The sequence below is a fragment of the Rattus norvegicus genome, chromosome 19 (genome assembly GCF_036323735.1).
Source record: "Rattus norvegicus strain BN/NHsdMcwi chromosome 19, GRCr8, whole genome shotgun sequence".
NCBI classification, from domain to species: Eukaryota; Metazoa; Chordata; class Mammalia; order Rodentia; family Muridae; genus Rattus; species Rattus norvegicus.
Window position 1 is genome coordinate 44,946,023 of NC_086037.1, and position 20,980 is coordinate 44,967,002.

The 20,980-nt window shown below is 41.8% G+C and overlaps 2 long non-coding RNA genes across 6 annotated transcripts in view; one reads left to right on the forward strand and one right to left on the reverse strand.

The window, feature by feature from the left end:
• Positions 1-11,345, reverse strand: LOC134483635 (uncharacterized). Of its 2 annotated transcripts, none has more exons than XR_010060463.1 (2): positions 11,036-11,345; positions 1-901 (listed from the first exon to the last, which is right to left on the reverse strand). It is a non-coding gene; the product is annotated as an uncharacterized LOC134483635 (long non-coding RNA). The 2 variants fall into 2 exon arrangements; XR_010060462.1 differs by lacking the exon at positions 11,036-11,345 and adding an exon at positions 8,419-9,352.
• The window catches only part of LOC102549584 (uncharacterized), a 24,770-nt gene continuing 13,136 nt past the window's right edge, over positions 9,347-20,980 (forward strand). For 2 of the 4 annotated variants that reach the window (XR_005496809.2, XR_005496810.2), the window contains exons 1-2: positions 9,367-9,447; positions 10,013-10,158. This is a non-coding gene — a long non-coding RNA (uncharacterized LOC102549584). Of the gene's footprint in view, positions 9,448-10,012; positions 10,159-20,980 lie in introns of all 4 variants that reach the window. The other 2 variants (XR_005496807.2, XR_361797.5) reach the window with 2 other exon arrangements.

Consider the following 20,980-nt stretch of genomic DNA (forward strand, 5'->3'; position numbering starts at 1 on the left):
AAAAAGAAAATTAAACATCTTTAATGATTAAAAATGATGGACACACAAGATTTAGAGCCATTTCCTAAAATATTCAGCCAGAATTAACAATGACAACTATACCAAAACTAAAGTGAGACTTTTTTGCAATCTTTGCTTAAAAGGAGAGCAAGCAAGAGAACAGATTTTAATGAGCTTTGCTGTTCACCTTGATTAAATCAGAGCTTGAGAGAAGGTGGCCCTGTAGAACTTCAGAATGAGAAGTTCAAGTTTAACTAATGAAGGGACAAAGACTTTAATTTCAGCTGAATGGTGCTCCCATGTCCCTGTCAGTTTCACACTCTATTAGAGCATCTTGAACAAAGGGCACGGCCCCTCCCCCTGGGACCCCTTTGCTGGAGTCCTGGTTCCTATTGTTGATTTTATCCTAAAGGGCTTGGGAACACATTTTATAAACATGAAAATAGAGGGCAGATAAGTGTGAGAAACATCCACTGACAGAGGTCACTGGCAGCAGCATACACATTGGATTTCTTTCCAGATGATGTGGGTGGATGCATTTCTGGTTGGTGAGTTTAGCCAGATGGAGGTTTGGAAACAACACTCATTCATCCTTGTCTGAATATGTGAAAATAACCGGTTTCTCAGGACAGAATCTTCTGCTAGATTATATATCCATTCTGCTCACCCGTTCCTCACACAACCAGTATCTTGTTTTCAGCTTGAGCACAGGATGCTCTCTTAGGACAAGTGGTCATTGGCTTTTCCTTTCCAGGGCTACCTACTGCAAGTGAAACGTGAAACTCCATGGCGCTTGCAAACCGTGTCCGGTTTCTCATTGGATTCTGCACAGCTTAGCCTGGCATCGGAAACAGACCTCCAGTGAGCTATTGGCCAAGTGCATGCTGTTGTTATTTTCTCTCTAAATAGAAAAGAAATAATGAATAATATGCTATCATCATAATGGATTCTGCACATGGGTAAAATCTAAAAGACAGGACATTACCTCTTGACCTCCCAGTCTATGTGAAGCACATTTTGTACTGGGATAAACAACGTGAAAGGTAGTATCTTCACAAAAGCTGTATGAATGGAGCAGTTGCTTGTGAGCCTGGGAAAGGAGTAAAACTCCCATCCATTCACAGAACTCTGCCAAAGACAGTTATCAATAACCAACATCGTCCTCACTTTAAACCAGGGAGAAGAATGTGTAAAGTCCTTCCTTTAGGTCAAAAGATGAAAACTACCATGCACCCGTGTAAGACCTTTCTCATTACCCATATGATTAGCTCAGCCTAAGAGAGCCTCTATTGTCCAACATGGATACAATAGACAGGTCTAATATAAAATGGTTTCCTAGGGATCTTATTGTAGCTCTGAAGTTTAATTGCCCATGAGAAATGACAGCTATGGTAAGTCAAAATTTTACCGTGAAGTATAATGAAGTTAATAGTAGACTTGTAATTGATTCAACAACAACCAACCAGCTGGAGATAATACATGTAGTACAAACCTATATGGTTTCAATCATCTGACTGGTATATCTTTATGGAGGCCAGCCACGTGATAAGAACTATGACGAGAGCTGGGGCATGAGCAAGCTGGGCATAGCATTCTTGTGGAGGGAAGCACAGACTTAAGCAAGCCATAAGTGACCATGACCTCTCTGACTGAAAGGATACCTGCATCAGAATAACAAAGTTCTGTGATCAATTTCTCTGAGCAAAGCAATGGATTTGGTTGCAAATGAAAGCGATGCTCCAAGAATTCTTACAACTGGACACAATGCGTGTGGAACATGTGTTAACTGCTTTTGCTTTGCTTGAGCTGTGTTGCTAATGTTACTCTCCATCTGCCTTCTCTCTTCACAGATCAAATTATGCACAGACTGGAGCAGATTTAATGCTATGAACCACAGAAGGCTAATTCTTGGCTTGAGCCTTAGGCACCAAGTAAATCCAGACAGACACCACCACCACCACCACCACCACCACCACCACCACCAAGAGATATGTGATGTCTTCTTTCTCAACTCCATTATATCCACCAGATGTTTATATCAGGAAAATGGCTACACAGACTTCCACAGAACATCCCTCTACACCTAGCTACACATATCGAATAGCTAAGGGGGTTAAAAGTTTAGAAATTGCAAACATGCTGACAAATATAGATGGGATGGGCTCTGTGAACATGTAATAAGCTTCTAATAAAATCACTGAGCAAACTCACACATCTGTGAACAGATGGGATGCATTATGAAATACGGGTCATTGCTGCAGCAGCCTCTGACCCCTGGCTGTTGCTTTTGGGGTGAGGTTGAGTATAAAGGGCCTTTGTGAGTTTACATTCTCTGTCAGCATTCAGAGAAATTGTTTTCAATCTCCTTAAGATGAGCTATTGGCACAGACAGTCTTGACCTGCGCCTATAAAAATGATGCACAAAACACCCCAAATCTTTGACCCAGGAAACGGGAGTCAATGCCTGTATTTGTTTGTTTACTGAAAACATAGCATTTCCATGAATGTATTTGCTTCTGGCCATAAGGTTTTATTTCCGACAAATACGAGACAATAATGTCTGAGTGGGCCCCTCAGTGTCACTTTTGGAAGTAGTTTCAGAAGGGGTAAGGCAGCTACAGAAACACAAGACGGAATGAGGGATAAGTCTGAAACTTTCAAAAAACTTCATCACCAGCCTCTATAGTATCATGAAGCTAATACCCAGAGACACCCATTTAAAGAGAAAGACACACTTGTGGATGTGTGCGCTTTTTCCTGATCTCCAGATTGACAATAGAACTTCCTCTTTCTACCTACTGACTACTCCTCAAGATGATGGTCTAAAACTTCTTCTCAAATCGATTCTCTGGAGGTGCTCAACATTTAACGTGGGCAATTTAGGGAAAAAGCAGGAGAGGGAAAGCACTCCTGCAGCCTCTAAGGGAAGCTTTCAGAGAGTTCAGGGAGCTGGTGAGAAATAGGCACTTATCACAAAAGCCTTGATGTTGGCTATACCTGGATTCAACCCTAGCATTTCTTTGGTCACGTAACCTAGGACATGTTCTGTTTTAGTTAGATGAGAAAATTCACATCTGTAAGGCAGAGATAAAAGGCAATATCTGTTTCCTCAAATTGTTGTATTATCTTCATAAACAATGCTTAGTATTAAGCAGTATAGCACAGTGGTCACCGGTGGTTAAGTATCAAGTCCTTGGGGTCTCAGGAGAGCAGGTGATCCTGCCAGGCCTACAGACCGCAAAGCTAAGCAGGGCCAGCAGAGAGTCCTTGTGTTCAAGGAAGGGATGCTCTTAGAGGGACAATAGAGCTAAGACACCTCCCTGCACCAGACTCAGTACCAGCCTTACTGATAGGAAGGTGACAGTCTCCATTGTAACCAACATTCCTGTCACCCAGCAGATTCTAACTTTAGAACTCAGAAAGAAGCCACTGAAGTCGCTCTTAGCTTTTTGCATTCCACTCCCCTCATTTTAGAGCTATTTTAATTTTACATTAGTTTTTAAAAGAGACCTTATGTTTTTATTTTCAGCCCTCTTTCATTTGTTGAAGTTCATTTACGCTGTTTTCTGGATCACGAAACCAGTTTCCTTTAATCTCTCGTTCTTTTCTCTCCATCTTTATAACAATCTCCTTCCTTCCCCTTTGTTTCATTTAGCCTTCATTTCCTCCTGTTTCCCTCCCTCCTCTTTCCCTTCCTTTATGGATGTTATGCTGGGATTGCATTGTTCTTTCTGAATGGTGAGGAGGGCTCAGGCCCAAGAACAAGGTATAGGGAAGGTATCAAAGTGCAGACATGAGTGAAATGGCACGCAGAAGCATCATCAATGTGGAAACTCGAGGCAACAGAATTCCTGTAAAAGATCACAGCGCCTCCATTACTGAATTCAAGTACACTGCAAAGCCTATACTACAGCCTATACAACAGAAATGCCTACCAAAACAATCCAAAGGCCTACTTAGAAAAACATTGATAATTCGAAGGAACAAATAATTGATGAATTAAGCAGGTAGGTCAGTTCGAAGTGTAAGAAAGTCAGTGGTGTGGAAGCAGGGGGGAGTAACATGAAGGGAAAACAATTGAGGAACAAGGTCTAGATCTAACAAAACCCAGAAATGTTAGCAATAAAAATGTCAATTCTCAGGCGTGGTGGCACACTCCTTTGATCCCAGCACTCAGGAGGCAGAGGCAGGAGGATCTCTGTCAGTTCAAGGTCAGCCTGGTAGTGAGTTCCAAGATGGCCAGGACTGTGTAGAGGAACCATGTCTCAAAAAACAATCAATAAAAATATAAACAAAAATCCAATAAAAATACCATCAACTAATCAAATAAAGCATTATAGATAGACTAAACATTTAAGAAAAGAATGTCAGGGATTGAATACAAAGTTGAAGAAATGTACTCAGGCACAAAGAAGGAAAAACAAGCATGAGACTGAGATAGAAGAAGGAACTGAGATAGAAGCTAGAGGGATGGAAAGCCAATTTCACAAACTGATAAAGAAAACTTCCAAACACAGGGGAGGAAATGAGCATCCAAACACTGGGACCCCAAGTAGACGTAACGAGAAAAATTCTCCGACACATCACAGTCAAAACGCCTAGACAAGACAAAATAAAGTAAAACTGGCGAGAGAAAAGTGCCAACTCACAAAGGCAAAGCCATCAGATTTGAAAGCCTGGCTCAAGAGGCTTCAGAGGAGAGGAATATTAATGTGTGACCTAGAGACTACTATGGTGCTATTTTGGTGAAGGACATGGCTACTTCCTGCCACTGTCCCAAAACAATCTGCCTGAGACTCAGTTGAAGAGTTATGGATGAATGGCTATGGCAGAGGGATTTGAGGAAGCCTCCATGCTTCTGGCCATGATGACATGGCGGGGAGGGGGGAACCTCTGAACTGCAAGCCAACCCCAAATAAAGACTTTCCTTTATAAGAGTTGCCATGGTCACAACATCTCTTCACAGCAATAGTAACCCTAAGTAAAACACTGTATTAGTTTTCTTTTTTTAATTTTATTTTTTTCTCATAAAATACATCCAGACAGCAGCTTCCCCTCCCTCTGCTCCTTCCAGATCTCCCTGCTCCATTGTCCCTCAGATCCACCCCCTCCATCACCCCTGCCCAGTAAAGAGGAGGCCTCCCAGGGACCTCAACCAAACACAGCACGACAAGATACAATAAGACCAAGTGCAAACCTTCACAACAAGTCTGGGTACAGCAACCCAGTAAGAAGAAAGGAACCTCAGGAGCACATAAAAAAGTCAGAGACACCCCTTCTCCCACTGTTAGGAGTGCACTCGAAACACCAAGCTAACAACCATAACATATATGCAGAGGTCCTATCACCGAGTCTCTGTGATTGACTCTTCAGTCTCTATGAGCCTCCATGATCCCTGCTTAGTTGATTCTGCAGGCTGTTCTCTCCTGGTGTCTTTAAACACTCTGGTTCCCAAAATTCCTCCTCCCTATCTTCCATTGGTTCTCTAAGTTCTGAAGAAAGGGACTCAATAGAGACCTTCAACCTGAGCGCTTCTCTCTCTCTCTCTCTCTCTCTCTCTCTCTCTCTCTCTCTCTCTTTCTCTCTCTCTCTCTCTTTTCCTCTCTCTCTTCTCTCTCTGTCTCTCTGTCTCTCTCTCTGTCTCTCTGTGTGTGTCTCTCTGTCTGTCTTTCTCTCTCTCTCTCTCTCTCTCTCTCTCTCTCTCTCTCTCTCTCTCTCTGCCTAATGTTTGGCTGTTGGTCTCTGTATCCCCTCTCATCAGGTGCCAGGGACTAAACACCATTAGGAATCATTTAATTGACTTTTCCAGTTGTGTTTAACACTAGCCTAGGTCTCAGGCTATCTAGACTCCTCTTTCTGGTCATCCAGGCATGAGCTCAAATTAGACCAGTCATTGGTTGGCCACTCCCACAACACATCTTGCAGAACGAACAGATTGTAGGTGGATTGTGGATGAGTTGGTGTCCCTCTTGAAGCCTTACCTAGTAATAGAGGATGAACAATTCAGGCTCTATATCCCCCATTGTTCAGGGTCCTTGCTAGGGTTACCCTCAGAGATTCCAGGAAGCTTCCATTGAACTAGATTTCCAGATCACCCATGAAATGCTCCATCAGTTCCAGTTTTCTCTTTCCATACTTTCCCTCCATTCCTCCCTCCCACACCTAATACCTTCTGTTCCCATCCTCACCCACCTCAGTCCACCTACAAAATCTGTTCTATTTCCCCTTCCCAGGGAGATCATACATCCTCCTTTGAATCCTCCTCTTTACCTAATCTCTCTGAGATTGTAGCTTGCTTATCACTTATTTAACAACTAATATTGGCTTATAAGAGTACATATCATATGTCTTTCTTGGTCTGGGTTACCACACAGAATGATTTCTTCTAGTTCCATTCATTTGCCTGAAAATGTCATGATGGGCTTTTTAGGATCAGTTATGTATAGTATTATATATCATCTGAAAATAATGATACTTTGACTTCTTCCTTTTCAATTTGTATCGTTGATCAACTTTAGTCTTAATGCTCTAGCTAAAACTTCAAATAGTGCATGGATTAAATATGGAAAGAGTGGACAGCCTTGTCTTGTTCCTAAATTTAGTAGAATTGCTTTGTATTTGTCCTTTTGAGAATTTCTTTGTGATTCTGTGACTTTCTTTGCCATCTGTTGTTATATCCCCCTTTTCTGATTTTATTAATTTGGATATTCTCTCTGCCTTTAGTTAGTTTAAATAAGGGTTTGTCTATCTTGCTGATTTTTTCAAAGAATCAATTCTTTGTTTTATTGATTCTTTGTATTTTTCTCTGTTTCCATTTTATTGATTTCAGTTTAGTTATTTCTTGCCATCTATTCCTCTTGGCTGTAGTTCTTTTTGTTCTAGAGCTTTCAGGAATATTGTTAAGTTGTTAGCATGGCATCTCTTTCTCTTTTTTAATATAAACACGCAGTGCTATGAACTTTCCTTTAGCACCACTTTCATTGTCCCACAAGTTTGAATGTATTGGGTGCTTATTTTTACTAAATTCTAGAAAGCCTTTAACCTTTTTAGTTATTTCTGCCTTGAACTACTTTTTATTCAATACTTATTACATGTTCATGAGTTTATAAGCTTTCTGTTGTTGATATCCAGCTTTAATCAGTCTGATATGATGTAGGGAGTTCAATTTTCTTGTATAATGTCAGAGTATGTGGTCACTTTGGAAGAAAGTTCTATAAGGTGCCAAGAAGGAGGTACTCCTTTGTATTTAGGGTGGAATGTTCTGTATTATCTACTAGGTCCATTTGTCTTATAATATCAGTTAGCTCCAACATTTAGTTTTTGTCTTCATGACCTGCCCATTGGTGAGAGTAGGGTATTGAAGTCTCTCACTATCAGTGTGTGAGGGTTAATTACATGATTTAATCTGTAGTAGTGTGAAGCGGGATCGCTGACTTCATTGGAGACTCAGTTGTGTCATGTGATGTTTTTCTAGAAGCTATCTGGTGAAAAGGGCACGTGATGTTTTGCTGGAGCAGACGTTTGAGAGGACACGTGATATTTGGAGAGAGTATAAGTATAACCCGACAGACAGTGGCCATCACTCTGGCATTGGTTTGCCTTGCTTGTCTTCATCAGGCTTCACTGACATTGGACTTTAAGAACCAGGCACCCAAAACATCTTGCTAGTATCCTGGTCAAGAGTTCATGTACCTTGTCAGGAACATCTCTCTCCTCCCCATCCCTGAGACAGGATTCCATCAGAAACAGTACCAGATGTCTTAGAAGCCTCCTATGACTTAACTGATGGAGGTCTCTCCAGACAGGTGTGTTGGTTTCTTCTTGGTGCAGAACTTTGTTCCAACAATCCACCAACCTGAAAGCGTGCCTTGGGGCCTTGGAACATCTTCAAGGTGTGCACCAGCTCCTGAGGCAGTATTCTGGTCCGAGAGTCCCAGAGTGAAAGTCCAGATTCAGAATTTGGGCTGGCATCTTAAACTCACTGGAGCCCCCAGTTGTCAATCCAACCAATTGAGAGTAAAGACTCAAGTTCTTTTAGTTTGAATTCAGCAAACTTTATTTTCTGCCCGACAGCACTATCTTCTGAAAGTGGTGGCTTGGGAAAAATTGCAGCAAGCATAAGAGATAGTGGGGTTATATAGCCCCAAACTGCAAGACTAAGGGGCTTTCAAGAATTGGGAGATTTCCAGAAAAAAATCTTTAGTTAGCAGGAACTTGGCTGAACACTTTTAAATTATTTGGCAGAAAATCTTATCACAGTGGAGGCCAGAGTATAGGTTATAGAACATGTCAAATTCAGGAAGATGGGTCAAGACCTAGTCAAAATCATGTTCTACAGAAATCAAGAATGAACTTATTTTGACCTTTTAATAAAATGGCTTGTTAAGATGGTCCGTCAATGTGGGGCCAGAGACCTACCTGTGTTTATTAAGATGGTCCATTACGGTGTTGGGGATTTAGCTCAGTGGTAGAGCGCTTGCCTAGGAAGCGCAAGGCCCTGGGTTCAGTCCCCAGCTCCGAAAAAAAGAAACAATCAAACAAAAAAAAATAGATGGTCCATTACTCATTAGAGTAGTGTTGCCTGCATTAACAATCTCTCAGTATCTTTTTTCAGTAATCGGTGTGTTTTTCTAATAACACCTTCTTAAGAGAAATTCTATTAACACCTGTTTTCATATTGTTTTAAAATCACCTAGGTATAAATATTAATTATAATATCAACATCACTATATTCATTGGCGCAGACACATTTCTCATCATACTAGTTTTCATCACTGTGATGAATACTTGGTTAAAAAATAACCTTAGGAACTATTTTTTAACTCCACCCATCCTAGCAGAGCACCAAGGAAGCATCTCATGGTAGCAAAGAAGCACAAAGAATGTGTCTGCTGCTCAAAGGATTTCTCCTGCTTCCTCTTCTTCCAACACGGTCCCCAGACACAGATGAGACTTCCTGAATTAAAGGTGGATTTCCCCTCATGCTTTCCCTGATACAACCAGAGGTATGCTCTATTAATCTTCTAGGTCTTTCTCAACCCTATCAAGTTGACAAGATGGCTTGACTTATAGGAATCTGGACTTTAATTCACTAGAATTTCTTTCAAGCAATTTCCTGTCCCCTTCTTACAATCTCACTAACTTGAATATAGAGTATAGCTGTATTGCTATTTTTACTGCAGAAAACATAAAACTCAAAAGCTGACAGCCTCCAAGTGAAGCTTGTGATGTTGATGGCACACCCACGGAAGGTGGTCAGCTATAGATTTGTCTTCAGCAATGAGTCTTCACTTTCTGTTGTCCAGGCTGACGGTGAAGCCTTAATGGGACATTCTGTTGTCATGGAAACACATAAAGGTTCTTAAACCTTCACTCAACAGTGACATCCAGGACATCCTCCCACATTCCAGGAACCAAGAGGGCCTGATGTGAATTCAGCATCAACAAGTCAGAAAAGAAGGATGGTTGGGAGTGCACATGGCTGCTTTAGCCTAGATCTATACACAGAAAAGTCTCTATAGCAAGCTACCCAACAGGCCAGACTACAGCCCTACAACAATCAGCTCAGAACACTCAGGACTCATTAACAATGGCTGGACTCCTTATTTTTTAACCCCTGCTTCCCACTCAGGCTCAACCAGAAAAAGTACACTGGGCTTTCCAACACAACCACATACTATGCCCCATCTCTACTCAGCCCTCACCCTCCCTGACATCCTCCAGTCACAAACCTTCCCGTATTTCACTTAAAGTTTTCTCAACTCCCCAGCTGCCTCTGAATTGCTGACAAGTGTTAAGTCCTGGGGCCGAGCTTGTGCCCTGTAAAGAATCTTAGGTCTGCTCTCCTTTGCGTGGTTATTGATGATGGAGCACTAAGCTGGGGTGATGAGGATTGATGAAACCCTGTAGCCTTCTCTGAGAAATGACAGAAGAAACAAGAAGGGACCAGAAGACAGGATGCCACCATCCTATCTGAGAACACTAGATAACTGCTTCTCTCTCCTGTCCACAGACTCAAGTCCATGGAAAAGAAAGAAGTGCTTTAAGACCGAGCTTTCTAATTGCTTGAGGTCTGGACATGGACTAGGGCATAACTTATATAACCAGGACACAGAAGCTGCTCGTGAGCAAGAGAACAGTAATAAACACTCTCAGAAGGTGAGGAGCCAAAGGTGAACTTAGTTATTAATGGCATAATAGCAGCACTAATAGTTATGATCATATTCTCTCTCTCTCTCTCTCTCTCTCTCTCTCTCTCTCTCTCTCTCTCTGTGTGTGTGTGTGTGTGTGTGTGTGTGTTGCTACATTTTAACCTAAAATCACACTTCAGATTAATTTGCACAGTATTTATAGCAAATATTTACTAACTATGTATCATAAAATGTCCCCCTCCTGGTCTTAGTTAAAATTCCCCTATTACAAACTGGTCAGGGGCACTGCTACATCTCGTATGGTTTTAATTACATATCACTCCGCACCTGGGATCAATTTCTGTATTAATCAGCTTTGCCGTAATAAAAGAAACATTAGTCCCCTAAACGAAACGGTCTGTGTAATTAAGCACAAACATACAGGTAAGGACACATGATCGTCTCAACTGATACAGAAAAGGCTTCCAGCAAAGTTTAACATCCCTTTGGGATAAACAATTGGGATAAACGGCCTGAAGAAACTAGGAATCAATGGAGTTCACCTCCAGTAATAAAAACTGCACACAACAAGCCTAAACCCAATATGAACACATCTCATAAAAATCCAGAAAGGGACAAAGAAAACCTTACTCTCCTCTCTAGGTTAATATGGTGTGTGAAGTCTCGGCTTAAAGCAAAACCAAGGTGGCATGTTTGAGGGGCACCTGGAGGCTTTAACTGATATGGCAAGGCCCATCCTAGTGGGCAGCACCATTCAAGGGGCTGGGAAACAGCCTGGACAAGAAGGAGAAAGGGAGTTGGACATTGCTTTCATCTCTCTCTGTTTCCTGTCTGTGGAGAGTGTAGAGCATCTGCCTCATGCCCTGACACCACAACTTCCTTACCGTGGCAGACTGTATCCTCAAACTATGAACCAACATGAATCAATCCTTCCTTACGATGTTCTCTGTCATGAATTTTGTCATGCTGATGATAAGAAAAACAGATAATAAAAGTTGTCAAAACATGAAGTCAGCTGCCCTACAGATCATTAGCTAAATGGCCAATGACCCTTCAGTCCACCATTTTGCTTGGCCAAATGATGGAAGCAGAGTGGCATACCTTTTAAACTAGGCAGCTGCCAGCTTCTGTTGGTTCCGTGCCAACTAGAAAAAAAGTGTGTGCTCTAGGTAACCACCGATAAACACCTCCCACTTGTGGAGAATTAGTAAAAGATGCCTCCTAGTCTAACATCTAGAGAGAAGAGACACAACAAGGCACAAAGAAAGGATGGTAGAGGGAGAGAGAGAGAGAGAGAGAGAGAGAGAGAGAGAGAGAGAGAGAGAGAGAGAGAGAATTACCTCACTCTTATCAAACACAGCTTGCTTTGGTTAAACAAACACCACTACCTCTTGCCTAGGGGCCTTTGTTCAGCACACAAAAACACAATTATAAATGACAGCCCTGCAGCATGAGACGCAAAAGAGAAAAAAGAGAGAGAGAGAGAAAGAAAAAAATTTCATGTAAAAACTTATTCAAATGTGTATTTTCCCTCAGTAAATTTCATTTTCAGCTTCTGCAGAGTGGTGTTGAGAGGTTTAATTAAGCTCGGCGGCGTGAGCCAGTCACTCACACCCATTCCCTATTGAGAAAGGAGCCTTAGGTAACTTAGCAGTTTGAGCACAATAAGACCTTTCTCTGGCGTGTGGGCAATATGTCAGGCTTACTGCCCCACCCCCAGTGGAGTTATGCACTTCCTTAATGTGGAACCAGGCTGGTGGGCTGGAGTCTTACCCTGCGTTATTTCTGTCATTTGCATTTTATTTCCCCTTCAATCCTTCATGCTCAGATCTTTACCTTCTTCTGACAACGCCAACAGCAGCACACTTAAAGAAATTCGTGGATTTCCCCAGACACCTGCCATCGGCTACCACACATTAGAGGCTTTAGAGTAAATATCTCTCATTAGAGAGCTCTCCACTCATGCTGTCATGGAGGAGATATTCCTCAGCCCAGGGCTTCACACAGCACGTAGTGTAAATGTACAGACTGTGTTACTGCTTTGTACCAGAAGGCTGTTACCTTTAAAAGAAGCCAATGTCAAAAGCATTTCAGCAGCCTGAGCTTTAATGTCAAATTGAGTGTTTCATATTTCTAGACGTTCTACTTTGGTGGTAGTGCTGCAGCGTGTGTGTCTGTGTGCACGCACACGTGCACATGTGCATGTGTGAATGTGTTCAATGTTCAAAAAAGAGTGGTTAAGAATGTGTTCTTTAAAAGACCTAGTCACGGGGGCTAGAGAGATGGTTCAGAAGTTGAGTACTTGTTGCTCCTTCAGAGGACCTGAGTTTAGTTCCCAGCACTCATGTCAGGAAACCTATAACTAACTAACTAACTAACTAACTAACTAACTAACTAACTACCTGTAACTCCAGCTCCAGGGATCCGACACACCCTTCTAGAGTTCACAGATAACCTGCACACACAGAAGACATGGGTAGAGATATATGAATATACAATATGCATAAATTAAATAAATACAGGTGCACATGTATATCATAAATAAATGTATTTTCAAACCTATCTGGTCACAGTAGAAGGAGGTATGGGTAATGTTCAGTCACTGTTCAGATACCTCCCAGAGTTCCAAGAATAGAGACTAACAGTCGACTAGTTTTCCTTCTAGGGATACTTGCTAAGTTCTAAAGCTTACCAGTATAATTTTAAAGGTAACCTTTTAAAACACTGTTTTCTAAAGTTTACAAAGACGCTCATGTCTTCAAATATCTGAGGTTGGCATAATGAAGCTAGCTGAATTTGGATGGCTTATGTATTTTCAGTGCTTCCTGAGTCTCCCGGGGTCTTGTCCTTCCCATTTTATTGTGTGTGAGGACAGAAGAAATATGTATTCAGTTGCAGGCAATGGGAACTCAAATGAACCATTTATGGCACATAATTTGGGGTAAAGTACGTGTGGCTAGCATCGGGAAAGTAGAAAGTGGACGACCATGGAAGAGAGGAGACTTGAGGGGACGGGGTTGGGGGGGTAGCAGAACACGTGTGTGTGTGCGCATGCGTGCGTGCATGTGTGTGTGGTGGTGGTGGTGGTGTGTGTGTGTGTGTGTGTGTGTGTGTGTGTGTGTGTGTGTGTACAAAAGAGTAGGAGAATGCTGGGGTGGGAAGACACAATGGAAACATGGATGGGTGCATTGGGAGGTGTCGGGAGGAGCGGAGGGAAGCAACCAAAACAGTTTTACAAACTAACTTAAAAATCAAAACCATAATAATAGTAAAGAAAGAAATAGCTATATAGAAGACAAATTCTTTCTAGACACATGAAGACAACCGGCAGGGGCAAGAATATGTTTTAAGTAAATGATAATCTGATAGGGTAGGAGCAGAAGGGGAAGTAGAAAAGTAAAGTGCTTTCCACTTTAAATATTCTCCACCTAAAATTAAATCATGATCATTTATTTATTAATTTGAAAATAATAAAGGAGGGCTGGAGAGATGACTTGGTGGTTAGAAGCACTGGCTGCGCTTCCGGAGGACTCAGGTTCAAGTCCCAGTACCTACTTGGAAGTTCACAGTCAGCTGTTCCAAGGGATCTGACACTCTCTTCTGGGAGAATGACACCCTCCTCTGGCTTATGTGGACACCAGGCTCACACATGATACACAGAAAACAAACAAACATTAAATAAATAAGTAGTAAATAGTTTAAAAGAAAAACTTGGGGTTGGGGATTTAGCTCAGTGGTAGAGCGCTTGCCTAAGAAGCGCAAGGCACTGGGTTCGGTCCCCAGCTCCGAAAAAAAAAAAAAAAAGAACCAAAAAAAAAAAAAAAAAAAAAAAAAAAAGAAAAACTTAAGATGAACACTTGCACATAATAAAGGGTCCGAAAGTAGGAAAAGTCATCAAAACTGCCTAAGTCAGGAGATAACGACATTGTTCATGCTATCCTCCTTACTCATGGTTTCAGGCTGGTTACAGGATGACTGGGAAGGTTGAATTTGTCTTCTGTGACTCTCTCTCTCATATAAAGATCATTGAATCTCCCCCCACCCCCCCAGAAGCTCCCACATCTCTTTTCTAAGCTACCTCTGGCAAAGGACTGGTATTCCCTATAATAGAGAGCCCCACTATTCAAACTGGGCAAAAGGATACCACCAAGGTTCTGGTGGTATGGTTCTGGTGATGTGGTTCTGGTGATGTGGTTCTGGTGGTGTGGTACTGGTGGTATGGTTCTGGTGGTATGGTTCTGGTGGTATAATTCTGGTGGTATGGTCCTGGTGGTATGGTCCTGGTGGTATGGTTCTGGTGGTATGGTTCTGGTGGTATGGTCCTGGTGGTATGGTTCTGGTGGTATGGTCCTGGTGGTATGGTCCTGGTGGTATGGTTCTGGTGGTATGGTCCTGGTGGTATGGTCCTGGTGGTATGGTCCTGGTGGTAGGGTTCTGGTGGTATGATTCTGGTGGTATGGTTCTGGTGGTATGGTTCTGGTTTTTAAAAGAAGAAATGGGAGTTTACCTCATCTCCTTGAACAGCTAAATTCACAAATACTTTAATAAATTTCAGTAAAATTTTCACTAAAATCACTAGTGAGATCTCATTTAAAAAAAAAAAGGTTTCCCCCTTCTCAAAAGTTCAATTTTTCGTAAGAAAAGCTATTCTAATGACTAAGCATAGTGGCGCAAGGCAGGTGGATCTCTGTGAGTCCAAGGCCAGACTAGTCTACAAAGAGAGTTCCAGGACAGTCAGAGCTATACGATAAGAGCCTGCCAAAAAACAAACAAACAAACAAAGCTATTTTAAAAGGAAACAAACCCTATGCATTCTGAGGGAATCCTTTATCCAGTCTAATCAACCTCAAAACAAAGGTCTCTATATTTGGGGGTAAATATTTTGACTCCTAATGGCCGTAAGCTCACTACAGAGAAAGCTAAAGTCTCAATACGAAGACTTAATGATAAGCTTAAAAACTGTGAGTCTTCCCTGAGGACAAGAGAAACAGTGTCAGCTTCCTGTCATCCATCATTTCTTTTCTGACACTACTGCTACTGAGCCACATAATTTTGGATTTCCTGCAAGTAATCCACACAATTTCTAAGTATTTTAGTACCTTGCTACCCAAAGTACCATTCACACCAGCTTCGTCTTGGAGCTTGTTAGAGGTGTGGACTCTTGGGCCTATTCTCAACCATACAGGCTCTGCTTCTCGATAAGGCTTGGGAGAGGACTGGAAAGATGGCTCAGGTTGTAAGAGCATTTGCTCGTAAGCATTAGGATCTGAGTTTGAGTCCCCAGCAACCAAACAAAATGCAAGGTATGGACATATACATATCTTCTGTCCCAGGCACTTTTAGGGTAGGTGGAAATAGGAGATTCCTTGCGGCTTGCTGACTGCCAGCTTTGTTCATTGAACGACCCTGACTTGAGGGAGTAAGACTGAACATTATAAAAACTAGGAATCTGAAGTTTTCCCTCTGTCCTCTGTACTTATGTAAAGGTATGCATGGCAGGGGTTGGGGATTTAGCTCAGTGGTTAGAGCGCTTGCCTAGGAAGCACAAGGCCCTGGGTTCGGTCCCCAGCTCCGGAAAAAAAGAAAAGAAAAAAAAAAAGGTGTGCATGCCCACACACATGCATGAATACCACACACACACACACACACACACACACACACACACACACACACACACACTAAAATATTCCAAAGAGTTGCAACAGCACACCAAAGTTGGAGTAGCAGGACTGTAAAAAGCATGCAGTCCCCTTAGGATCTGATGCCTGAAATCTAGCAACCAGGCCCATAGTCCTTTGGCTTGGAATTTGGGAAACAAAACAAGCAACGTGGATCCAGAGAACCAAACTTCTATTTATCTTCCTTCCATTCCATTAATGCAAATAGCAAGGCCCAGTGAAAGTCATTGGCTAGACATGGGGAAAACATCTAAGCAATGCCTGATCTCTCTTTTCACCACACTACAACAATCTGGAGATCTCTAGGTATGTTAATGTGTAAGGATCGAGGTTTTTTCAGAGTCATTTCCATAAGCCTTATTTCTAGCATGTGGGCTGTGGAAATATGGAGGCCAACATGTGGCTGGTGCAAAGTAAACATGCTATGTTAATTTTTTAAAGTCACGGTCAGGCTCCGGTTGCATCCTGAGGTCTGCTCCTATGGATTGGTCATTGAGACAGGCGCTCCATACTCAAAGGTTGATCTGCCCCACACGTAGTACACACTCTCCTCTTGGCATTTTTCTCATTTCCTCGAAAAGCCTCCTCTGTACAAACGTCAGATCAGAAGCCAAAGGAAACTCAGCTCAATTTGCCCTGCTCCCCATGGAGCTCCCAGTGACTGCAGGCTTTCATTCCCTTCTCTCCCACATTAATTTCACTGTGCATTAGTCAGCATCCAAGTTTCCCCAGGTTCCAAGGGGAAAAGAGTTCTGGGGTAGTCTAGACTGAGCTAGCAGGCTGCTGGCTGCTGGCTGCTTCATCTTCATGGGCGGCATCCTTTATTGCTGTGTTCTATTTCACTGGATACCATGAAAGAAAACCATGACCAGACATATGTAGACACACTGTAAAGTCTTCGAAGGTAAGCTCGACAGTATGGAGAACACAAGGTCTTTGTCCATCCACTATGTACCTTCCTCGTTGATGGGACATAATACCTAGCAACTTAAAGATGGAGAACTTGACTCTGTCAGCAGGAAGGCATGGATATAAGAGGGTCATTGGCCATCACATTGTACTCATAGTCGGGAGGCAGAGAGACAGTACACAAATTCACACAGTCAGAAATGAAAAGGGAGATATAACAAGGAACACTGAGGAAATTCAAAAAATCATTAGGTCTTACTTCAAAAGCCTGCACTCCACAAAATTGGAAAACCTTAATGAAATGGATAATTTTCAAGACAGACACCAATTATCAAAGTTAAATCAAGATTAAGTAAACTATCTGAATGGTCTTATAAACCTTAAGAAAATAAAAGTAGTCATTAAAAGTCTCCCAGCCAGATGGATTTAGTGCAGAATTCTACCAGACTTTCAAAGAAAAGCTAATACCAATAATTCTCAAAATATTCTACAAAATAGAAACAGAAGGAATACCACTAAACTCATTCTATGAAACCACAGTGACCCTAGTACCTAAACCACACAAAGACTCAACAAAGAGAATTTCACGCTAATTTTCCTTATGAACACTGATGCAAAAATACTTGATAAAATATTCACAAACCAAATCCAAGAACACATCAAAGACATCATCTATGATGATCATATAGGCTTCATCCAAGGGATGCAAGGGTGGTTCAACATACAAAAAAACCATCAACATAATCCACCATATAAACAAACTAAAAGAAAAAAACTACATGACCATCTCACTAGATACCTAAAAACATTTGACAAAATCTAACACCCCTTCATGTTAAAACTTAAAGAGAGCAGGAATTCAAGGCCAATACAACACAATGAAAGCAATAGACAGCAAACAAATAGCCAACATCAAAATAAATGGAGAGAAACCTAAAGGATTTCCACTGAAATCAGAGACACAACAAGATTGTCTACTCTCTCCCTATCTCTTGAATGTAGTTCTTGAAGTCCTAGACAGAGCAATAAGACAAGTAAAGGGGATCAAAGGGATACAAATTAGAAAGGAAAAAGTCAAAATATCACTATTTTCAGATGGTAAGATAATATACGTAAGTGACCCCAAAAATTCTAGCAGAGAACTCCTACAGCTGATAAACACCTTCAGCAAAGTGGCTGGATGCAAAATTAACACAAAGAAACCAGTAGCTCTCCTCTTCACAAGTGATAAACAGACTAAGAAAGAAGTTAGCAAAACTACCCTTCACAATAGCCACAAATCACATAAAATACCTTGGTGTGACTCTAACCAAGCAAATGAAAAACTTGCATGACAAGAACTTAAAGTCTCTGAAGAAAGAAACTGAGGAAGATATGAGAAGGTGGAAAGAGCCCCTTGCTTGTATATCAGTAGGATTAACATATCAAAAATGACCATCTTACCAAAAGCAAACGACAGACTCAATGCAAAATTCCGATACAATTTTTCAAGATCTTGAAAGAACAATTCTCAACTTCATATGGAAAGTCAAAAAACCCAGGATAGTTAAAATAATCCTGAACAATAAAAGAACTTTTGGAGGTATCCCATTAACCTGAACCACAGAGCAATAGTAATAAAAAACTGGTATTGGTATTGTATTGTTATCAATACAGACAGGTTGATCAATGAAATGAAATTGAAGACCCAGAAATAAATCCATAACCTATGGACACTTGCTTTTTGACAAAGAAACCAAAACCATACAATGGAAAAGGGAGAGCCTCTTCAACAAATGATGCTGGTCTAACTGGATGTCTGCAAGTGGAAAAATGCCAATTTATTTATATGTATCACCCTGCACAAAACTCAATGAATCAAAAACCTCAACATAAAACCAGAAATACTTAATCTAAGAGAACAGAAAGTGGGGAATAGCTTTGAACTCATTGGTACAAACACAACTTCTTGAACAGATCACCAACAGCTCAAGCATTAAGATCATGAATTAATAAATGGGACCTCATGAAACTGAAAAGCTTCTGTAAGACAAAGGATACCATCATTAGAGCAAAATAACAGCTTACAGATTGGGAAAGATCTTCACCAACCCTACATCTGACAGAGGGCTAATATCCAAAATATATAAGGAACTCAAGAGGCTAGACACTGACAATCCAAATACCCCAATATAAAAATGGGGTACAGAGCTAAACAAAAAATTCTCAACAGGAATTTCTAATGGCCAAGAATCATCTAAAGAAATGTTCAACACCCTTAAGTCATCAAGAAAATACAAATCAAAACTACTATGAAATTCCACATTACACTCATCAGAATGGCTAAGATCAAAAACTCAAGCAACAGCCCATGCTAATACGGTTGTGGACCAAGGAGAACACTGCAAATGATCCCTTGCTGGTGGGAGTGCAAAGTTGTACAAGCACTCTGGAAATCAATTTGGCAGTTTCTCAGAAGATTGAGAATATATGCCCAAAAGACACTTCACCATCCCACAAGGACACTTGCTCAACTATGTTCATAGAAGCTTTTTATTTTTAACAGCCAGAAACTGGAAACAACATAAATGTCTCTCAACTGAAGAATGGATACAGAAAATGTGGTATATCTACACAATGGAATACTACTCAGCCATTAAAACCAAAATATCATGAATTTCACAGGCAAATGGATGTAACTAGAAAATATCCTACGGTAACCCAGACCCAAAAGGACATGCATGCTATGTTCTCACTTACAAGTGGAAATTAGCCACAAAGTACAGGATAACATGCTATAATCAAAAGGCACACAGAAGCTAAAGAACAAGGAGGGCACAAGGAAGGATGCTTAAATCTTTCTTAGAAGGGGAACATATTAGAGATAGATGGAAAGAAGTTGGTGGAAGAGAGAATGGAGAGAGGAGCAGGTGGGAGGGGTATCATATGTAGGGAGAGCAGAGGGAGATAGGCTTGGGGGTGGGGTGGAATCTCTAGGATATGCCAGAGACCTGGGATGGGGAAAGACTCCAGAAGATCTAAGGGGGTGACTCTAGCTGAGTTTTCTAGCAGTGGAGGATATGGATCTGGAAGTGGCTACTTTCAGTAGCCAGGCAGAACTCCCAGTGGAAGAATAAAGACAGCAACTTACCCACAAAGCCTTCCACCCCAAATGTGTCCTGCCTCCAAGATGTTCAGGGATAAAGATAGAGCAGAGACTGAGGGAATACCAACCAATGACTGCCCCAAATTGAGACCCCCCTCCTGTGGGTAAGAACTAATCCCTGATAATATTAGTGATACTGTATTATGCTTGCAGACAGGAGCTTAGCATTAACTGTGCACTGAGAGGCTCTACCAATCAGCCAATGGAATGACATGCAAAGAATCATACCCAAACATTAGATGGAGTTCAAGGTGTCTTACAGAAGAGTTGGGAGAAAGATTGAGGGACTCAAAAAGGACAGGGACTCCACAGGAGGACCAACAGAGTCAACTGACCTGAACCCTTGAGGATTCCCAGAGACTGAGTCACCAAAGAGTGAGCATGGGCTAGGCCCCCTGCACATATGTAGCAGATGAGCAGCTTGGCCTTCATGCAAGTCCCCCAAACAACTGGAGCAGGTGTTGTCTCTGAGCCTGCTGCCTGCCCACCTGCCTGCCTGTGGATCCTGCACCTTTAAATGTATAGCCTTGTCTGGTCTCAGTGGGAGAGGATGTGCTTAGTCCCCCAGCAAGTTGATGGGGGGAGGGTTGACACCCAGAAGGGGGCTTCCCCTTCTCAAAAGGGGGAATGTGGGAAGGACCTGAATGAGGGGGTACTGGGAGGAGAGGCAAGGCTACCATTAGGTTGTAAAAGTAATAAATACCTTTAATAAAAAGGGAGAAAAGACTAGAAAGGAAAGATTAAACTACAGCAAGAATGAAACTCAGCAGATAATCACCAAACCCTGCATCAGTTTCCAGGTTCCAGGACCTGTAACTGGATCATCTGGGTTCCAGTAGGCTTCGACACCACAGTTCCTTCAGCCCTGGCACCCAAAGCACATAGCTTCTCCTTAGGCTGGCTCCATTTCATGCTATAGCTTTCTTCAGAGGATGCTCCACAGCCCTCTTATCAGCCTCCTTGGGGGGGCGGGTCTCCACTGTAACCAAGGTTTGACCTTCACAGCTTCTCTGAGTAGCCCTCTCACAAGGAACCCAACCCTGCCACAAATTGCCTGGCTTCAGACACTTCTGGAACCTTGATACAAGTTTCCATCA